The 8,213-nt window shown below is 41.5% G+C and overlaps 1 non-coding gene across 1 annotated transcript; it reads left to right on the forward strand.

Annotated features, from left to right (window-relative positions):
- The first annotated feature begins 2,040 nt into the window (after nucleotides 1-2,040).
- LOC133254539 (U6 spliceosomal RNA) lies at nucleotides 2,041-2,147 on the forward strand. The gene has a single exon (XR_009738710.1). It is a non-coding gene; the product is annotated as a U6 spliceosomal RNA (small nuclear RNA).
- The last annotated feature ends 6,066 nt before the right edge of the window (nucleotides 2,148-8,213 follow it).

Here is an 8,213-nt window from a genome sequence, read left to right on the forward strand (position 1 = left end):
ATTTATCCTTTTATGTCTGTTAGTGTTTGTCTTATGTATTGAGGTGCTCCTATGTTGGGTGAATAGATATTTACAATTGTTATGTCTTCCTCTTGGATTGATCCCTTGATCATTATGTAGTATCCTTTCTTAACTCTTGTAATCTTCTTTATTTTAAGATCTATTTTGTCTGATATGAGGATTGCTACTCCAGCTTTCTTTTGCTTCCCATTTGCATGGAAAATATTTTTCCATCCCCTCACTCTCAGTCTATATGTGTCTTTAGGTCTGAAGTTTCTTGTAGGCAGCATATATATGGGTCTTGGTGTTGTATCCATTCAGCCAGTCTGTGTCTTTTGGTTGGAGCATTTAATCCACTTATATTTAAAGTAATTATTGATATATATGCTTCTATTGCCATTTTCTTGATTGTTTAAGGTTGATATTTTAGATATTTTCTTCTCTTGTATTTCTTGACTATATAAGTCCCTTTAACATTTGTTGTAAAGCTGGCTTGGTGGCACTGAATTCTCTTAACTTTTGCTTGTCTGAAAAGGTTTTTACTACTCCATCAGTTTTGAATGAGATCTTTGCCAGGCACAGTAATCTTGTTCGTAGATTTTTCCCTTTCAGTACTTTAAACATATCCTGCCATTCCCTTCTGGCCTGCAGAGTTTCTGCTGAAAGATCAGCTGTTAAGTATATGGGGTTTCCCTTGTATGTTACTTGTTGCTTCTCCCTTGATGCTTTTAATATTCTTTCTTTGTGTTTTATCTTTGTTAGTTTGGTTAGTGTCTTGGCATGTTTCTCCTCAGGTTTATCCTATACAGGGCTCTTTCTGCCTCTTGGACTTGATTGACTATTTCCTTTTCCATGTTGGGAAATTTTCAACTATAATCTTTTCAAAAATTTTCTCATACCCTTTCTTTTTCTCTTCTTCTTCTGGGACTTTTGATATTGTCCCAGAGGTCTCTGAAACTATCCTCAGTTCTTTTCATTCTTTTTACTTTATTCTGCTCTTCAGAAGTTATTTCCACCATTTTATCTTCCTGCTCACTGATTTGTTCTTCTGCTTCAGATATTCTGCTATTGATTCCTTCTAGAGCATTTTTAATTTCAATAATTGTGTTATTTGTCTCTGTATGTTTATTCTTTAATTCTTCTAGGTCTTTGTTAATTGATTCTTACATTTTCTCCATTTTGTTTTCAAGGTTTTTTTTTTATCACCTTTACCATCATTATTCTGAATTCTTTTTCAGGTAATTTGCCTATTTCCTCTTCGTTTATTTGGACTTCTGTGTTTCTAGTTTGTTTCTTCATTTGTGTAATATTTTTCTGCCTTTTCATTTTTTTTTTAACTTATTGTGTTTGAAGTCTCCTTTTCCCAGGCTTCAAGGTTGAACTCTTTCTTCCTTTTGGTTTCTGCCCTCCTAAGGTTGGTCCAGTGGTTTGTGTAAGCTTCTTATAGGGTGAGATTTGTGCAGAGTTTTTGTTTGTTTGCTTGCTTTTCCTCTGATGGGCAAGGCTGAGTGAGGTGGTAATCCTGTCTGCTGATGATCGGGTTTGTGTTTTTGTTTTGTTTGTTGTTTAGATGAGGCGCCCTGCACAGGGTGCTCCCCGTGGTTGGGTGACACCATGCTGGGTCTTATATTCAAGTGGTTTCCTTTGTGTGAGTTCTCACTATTTGATTCTCCCTAGAGTTAGTTCCCTGGCAGTCTAGGGTCTTAGAGTCAGTGCTCCCACTCCAAAGACTCAGGGCTTGATCTCTGGTCAGGAACAAAGATTCCACAGGTGGTTTTTTATGGCATTAAGTGAGAATAAAACAAATACCCATAAATGAGAAATCAAAGATGAACCCAGACAAACAGCAGTTACAAAATCAGGCAAATAATAATTAAAATAATGAAATATACACATATACATATACGCCCATGAGCAAAGTGAAAACACTCCAACAAAAATAAAGTACAGTAGACTGACCCAGTGAACAAAGGAAATCAAAAATTATATTTACCAGTTAAGAACAAAACTAACTAAAGGCCAAACTGGAAAGCAAAACTAGTGCTCGCTTTGGCAGCACATATACTAAAATTGGAACGATACAGAGAAGATTAGCATGGCCCCTGCACAAGGATGACACGCAAATTCGTGAAGCGTTACACACAATGGAGTATTACTCAGCCATTAAAAAGAATACATTTGAATCAGTTCTAATGAGGTGGATGAAACTGGAGCCTATTATACAGAGTGAAGTAAGCCAGAAAGAAAAACACCAATGCAGTATACTAACGCATATATATGGAATTTAGAAAGACAGTAACAATAACCCTGTATATGAGATAGCAAAAGAGACACTGATGTATAGAACAGTCTTTTGGACTCTGTGGGAGAGGGAGAGGGTGGGATGATTTGGGAGAATGGCATTGAAATATGTATAATATCATATATGGAATGAGTCGCCAGTCCAGGTTTGATGCACGATACTGGATGCTTGGGGCTGGTGCACTGGGACGACCCAGAGGGATGGTATGGGTAGGGAGGAGGGAGGAGGGTTCAGGATGGGGAACACATGTATACCTGTGGCGGATTCATTTCAATATTTGGCAAAACCAATACAATAGTGTAAAGTTTAAAAATAAAATTAAAAAAAAAAAGATGACCAAAAAAAATAATTAAAAGCTTCTGCCCAACAAAAGAAACTATAAGCAAGGTGAAAAGACAGCCTTCAGAATGGGACAAAATAATAGCAAATGAACCAATTGACAAACAACTAATCTCAAAAATATACAAGCAACTCCTGCAGTTCAATTCCAGAAAAATAAATGACCCAATCAACAAATGGGCCAAAGAACTAAATAGACATTTCTCCAAAGAAGACATACAGATGGCTAACAAACACATGAAAAGATGCTCGACATCACTCATTATCAGAGAAATGCAAATCAAAACCACAATGAGGTACCATTTCACTCCAGTCAGAATGGCTGTGATCCAAAAGTCTACAAGCAATAAATGCTGGAGAGGGTGTGAAGAAAAGGGAACCCTCTTACACTGTTGGTGGGAATGCAAACTAGTACAGCCACTATGGAGAACAGTGTGGAGATTCCTTTAAAAACTGGAAATAGAACTGCCATATGACCCAGCAATCCCACTGCTGGGCGTATGCACTGAGGAAACCAGAATTGAAAGAGACACGTGTACCCCAATGTTCATCGCAGCACTGTTTATAATAGTCAGGACATGGAAGCAACCTAGATGTCCATCAGCAGATGAATGGATAAGAAAGCTGTGGTACATATACACAATGGAGTATTACTCAGCCATTAAAAAGAATACATTTGAATCAGTTCTAATGAGGTGGATGAAACTGGAACCTATTATACAGAGTGAAGTAAGCCAGAAAGAAAAACACCAATGCAGTATACTAACACATATATATGGAATTTAGAAAGATGGTAACGACAACCCTGTATGTGAGACAGCAAAGGAGACACAGATGTATAGAACAGTCTTTTGGACTCTGTGGGGGAGGGAGAGGGTGGGATGATTTGGGAGAATGGCATTGAAATATGTATAATATCATATATGGAATGAGTCGCCAGTCCAGGTTTGATGCACGATACTGGATGCTTGGGGCTGGTGCACTGGGACGACCCAGAGGGATGGTATGGGTAGGGAGGAGGGAGGAGGGTTCAGGATGGGGAACACATGTATACCTGTGGCGGATTCATTTCAATATTTGGCAAAACCAATACAATAGTGTAAAGTTTAAAAATAAAATTAAAAAAAAAAAGATGACCAAAAAAAATAATTAAAAGCTTCTGCCCAACAAAAGAAACTATAAGCAAGGTGAAAAGACAGCCTTCAGAATGGGACAAAATAATAGCAAATGAACCAATTGACAAACAACTAATCTCAAAAATATACAAGCAACTCCTGCAGTTCAATTCCAGAAAAATAAATGACCCAATCAACAAATGGGCCAAAGAACTAAATAGACATTTCTCCAAAGAAGACATACAGATGGCTAACAAACACATGAAAAGATGCTCGACATCACTCATTATCAGAGAAATGCAAATCAAAACCACAATGAGGTACCATTTCACTCCAGTCAGAATGGCTGTGATCCAAAAGTCTACAAGCAATAAATGCTGGAGAGGGTGTGAAGAAAAGGGAACCCTCTTACACTGTTGGTGGGAATGCAAACTAGTACAGCCACTATGGAGAACAGTGTGGAGATTCCTTTAAAAACTGGAAATAGAACTGCCATATGACCCAGCAATCCCACTGCTGGGCGTATGCACTGAGGAAACCAGAATTGAAAGAGACACGTGTACCCCAATGTTCATCGCAGCACTGTTTATAATAGTCAGGACATGGAAGCAACCTAGATGTCCATCAGCAGATGAATGGATAAGAAAGCTGTGGTACATATACACAATGGAGTATTACTCAGCCATTAAAAAGAATACATTTGAATCAGTTCTAATGAGGTGGATGAAACTGGAACCTATTATACAGAGTGAAGTAAGCCAGAAAGAAAAACACCAATGCAGTATACTAACACATATATATGGAATTTAGAAAGATGGTAACGACAACCCTGTATGTGAGACAGCAAAGGAGACACAGATGTATAGAACAGTCTTTTGGACTCTGTGGGGGAGGGAGAGGGTGGGATGATTTGGGAGAATGGCATTGAAACATGTATAATATCATATAAGAAACGAATCTCCAGTCCAGGTTTGATGCAGGATACCGGACGCTTGGGGCTGGTGCACTGGGATGACCCAGAGGGATGGTATGGGGAGGGAGGTGGGAGGGGGGGTTCAGGATTGGGAACACGTGTACACCTGTGGCAGATTCATGTTGATGTATGGCAAAACCAATACAATGTTGTAAAGAGGTTGGCCTCTAGTTGAAATAAATTTAAATTTAAATAAATAAATAAATATTATAATCACTTTGGCAAAAGAAAAAAAAAGGAAAGCAAAACTAAAGCAAGGTGCTAAGTGGGGAATAAAGCAATGAAAACAAAGCTAACAAATATGTTGAGAGGAAAGGAAAGAAAGAATAGATATGCAAAGTTAAATAGAGGTAGATGAAGAAGATTTATATACATTATAGATTAACTGCAAGGGGAAAAGAACAGTAGGAAAGCCAAAGGAATAAATGGAGAAAAATAATAATAGGTTTCAAAAATTTTAAAAAGGGAAAAGAAAAACTTGACAGAACTGCAAAAGCCCAACCTAGAGGCAGAGGTTTATAACAACAATAAAAAGTGTGACTGAGGGGAAAAAGCTCAAAAGCTTAATTAGATTTCATAGTGCCAATAAAATCAACAACTACAACACAGGAGGGGAAAAAAGAAAAAAAAAATCCAAAGGAATCTACAGAACAAGTCAAAACATAAGAATAATAAATATTTTCCTTGAGTCACTGCTGCCAGAGTCCTTTCCCTCTTTGAGAGTCACAGTCCACCTCACCTCCCTAGGATTCCCTCCAACATTGTGCTGATCTCTGGATATGCTGTGGGAGCAGCTCAGATTTTGATCTGGTCCTACTCCTGTTTGTTCTTGCCTCCAATGTCCACAGCTATCAGAACTAGTGTATTTTCTTTTGTGGGAGCTTTCAATGACCTTTTATATATTCCATAGACACAGGTCTGCCTAGTTGATCATGTGGATTTAATCTGCAGTTTGTACAGCTGGTGGGAAGGTTTTGGGTCTTCTTCCTTAGCCACACTGCCCCTGGCTTTCAATTATGGTTTTATTTCCACTTCCGCAAATGGGTCATCCACTGGGGTTTGCTCCTGAGGCTGCCCTGGAGGACTTGGGTTTGCCCCTGTGAGGGCCAGGTGTGGAGGTGGTGCAGCTGCTTGGGTTGCAGGGGTTCTGGCAGCACCAAGGACTCAGGGGAATTGGTGGCTAGGGCAGTGGAAATATAGTGCTCTAGAAGGGTATGGCAACCAGGATTGGCCAATACACTCCAGTATTCTTGCCTGGAGAACCCCTTTCCCTGACAGAGAAGCCTGGCAGGCCACAGTCTACAGGTTTGCAAAGAGTTGGACACAACCGAAGCGACCCTCCATGCATAGACACAAGACTTTTTTGGCCTATGGCAGCTCTGTCCCAGTGAGAGTTGAGTGTGAAGGTGGTGCAGCTGCTTGGCTTGTGAGGACCCTGGTGGCACCAAGTGTACAGGGACATGGACTGTCTCTGCCACAGGAGTTATGGCCCTATCAGAGTCTTTTTTGAGCCTCTTATAGCTGGTGATCAGATTGCCTCTTTGGCCAGTCTTTCTCCATAGTTCTGCCCATTTAGGCACTCACAGGGCTCCCTTGCCTAGGGTCCTCTGTTGTTCGGCACGTGAGGCACATAGGGGGTCCTATGGCTGGAGTCCTACTCTGTAGTTCAGCACATCAGTCACTTAGAGGAGCCCTGAGTGGGGTCCTACTCTGTAGTTCAGTGCGTCAGGTGTTTGATGGGCCAGCCTCTCTATTGTTCTGCTGCTGATGCAGGCGTGTGGAGAGAGAGGCTTTGGCCATAGCTCCACTCTTGCCTGGAAAATGCCATGGACGGAGGAAGCTGGTAGGCTGCTGTCCATGGGGTCTCGAAGAGTCGGACACGATTTAGTGTCTTCACTTTCACTTTTCACTTTCATGCATTGGAGAAGGAAATGACAACCCACTCCAGTGTTCTTGCCTGGAGAATCCCAGGGACAGGGGAGCCTGGTGGGCTGCCGTCCATGGGATCACACATAGTTGGACACAACTGAAGCAACTTAGCAGTAGTAGCAGCCACCTCCTAGGCATGACTCAACAGTATCTCCTTGCTTCCATGGCTGCCTGGCTTTCCCACCACAATCTCCTCCACACATCCCCTCGATCCATCTCTCTGCAGTCAACAACAGCCCTCGCCCTGGGATTGCTTCACAATCCCTAAACTCCAGCTCCCAGCCGCTGCACCTTCCAAGGGACCTACATCCCTGTCTGGGGTATGTATGGCTGCGGCAAGGACTGTCTGAGTCTCATTCCATTTAGGTTGCCACAGGTCAACTGTTTCACTTTCAGCCTTAAATGTTTCTCCTCTGACTCAGACAATTGCCCCAATGTGGGGATCAGATCCTTGCTTCAGTTCCCCCACCAGCAGAGAGCAGGTCCAGTCCTACTAACACTCCTGTTTTTCCCCCTAGTTCCTTCATCCTACTGAGTTTTGCATGGTTATATATATTACTCTTGCCTGGAAAATCCCACGGATGGAGGAGCCTGGCAGGCTGCAGTCCATGGGGTCGCTCGGAGTCGGACACGACTGAGCGACTTCACTTTCTCTTTTCACTTTCATGCATTGGAGAAGGAAATGGCAACCCACTCCAGTGTTCTTTCCTGGAGAATCCCAGGGACAGAGGAGCCTGGTGGGCTGCTGTCTCTAGGGTCACACAGAGTCGGACACGATTGAAGTGACTTAGCATAGCATAGCATATATTCTTTTCCACTGGTCAGGTACTCCTGTCCACTCTCAGCTGGCGTTCTGCATGCACTTCTGTGTCTGAAGGTGTATTCCTGATGTATCCATGGAGAGAGATGTACTCCACATCCACCTCCTCCTCCTCCATCTTGTTCTCTCCTGAGGTGCCTGATATTTTATAAAATAGTGTGAGACTTCTAGTTTCCAGTCTGACATGTAAAGAGCTTGGAAATTAGAAAACCCATCCTTCCATCTGAAAAAAAAACTGAACAAAGTGAAAATCAACAACTCCACTTGATCCACCAGAGAACTGAGATGATAGGGCAAACGACTGCCCTGAAAACTGGAGAAACAGAAAAACACAGAGAATCACAGCTTACTGGAGCAGAAGCTGCTGCTAGAGCCTGGAAGTACCACTTACAGGGCAACTCACTGATTTCTGGTTACTGACTTTGGGTTGACTTAAGAGAAGAAAACTCCAGGGTACCCAGTTTCAAGGGAAATCTAACATTTGGTGAGTTTTACCTCCAGGAGCCCTCCCACATTCTTAGGGTAAAAATCAGAGAGAAAAACTCCACTTGCGCTTGTGGCAGGGGAAGGAAAAAATTAACCATTTTGAAATAAACCCAGAGCATTTCTTTTTCCTTAGCAACAGCTTGTCCCCAAAGAAAACTAACATATGTCAATTGCTCTCCTAAATGAAAAACTTGAATTTAAAATTAAAAACACAACATCATTTATACTCAGTTCAGTCACTGAGTTGTG

Source organism: Bos javanicus, chromosome 9 (assembly GCF_032452875.1).
Source record: "Bos javanicus breed banteng chromosome 9, ARS-OSU_banteng_1.0, whole genome shotgun sequence".
Classification (NCBI taxonomy): domain Eukaryota; kingdom Metazoa; phylum Chordata; class Mammalia; order Artiodactyla; family Bovidae; genus Bos; species Bos javanicus.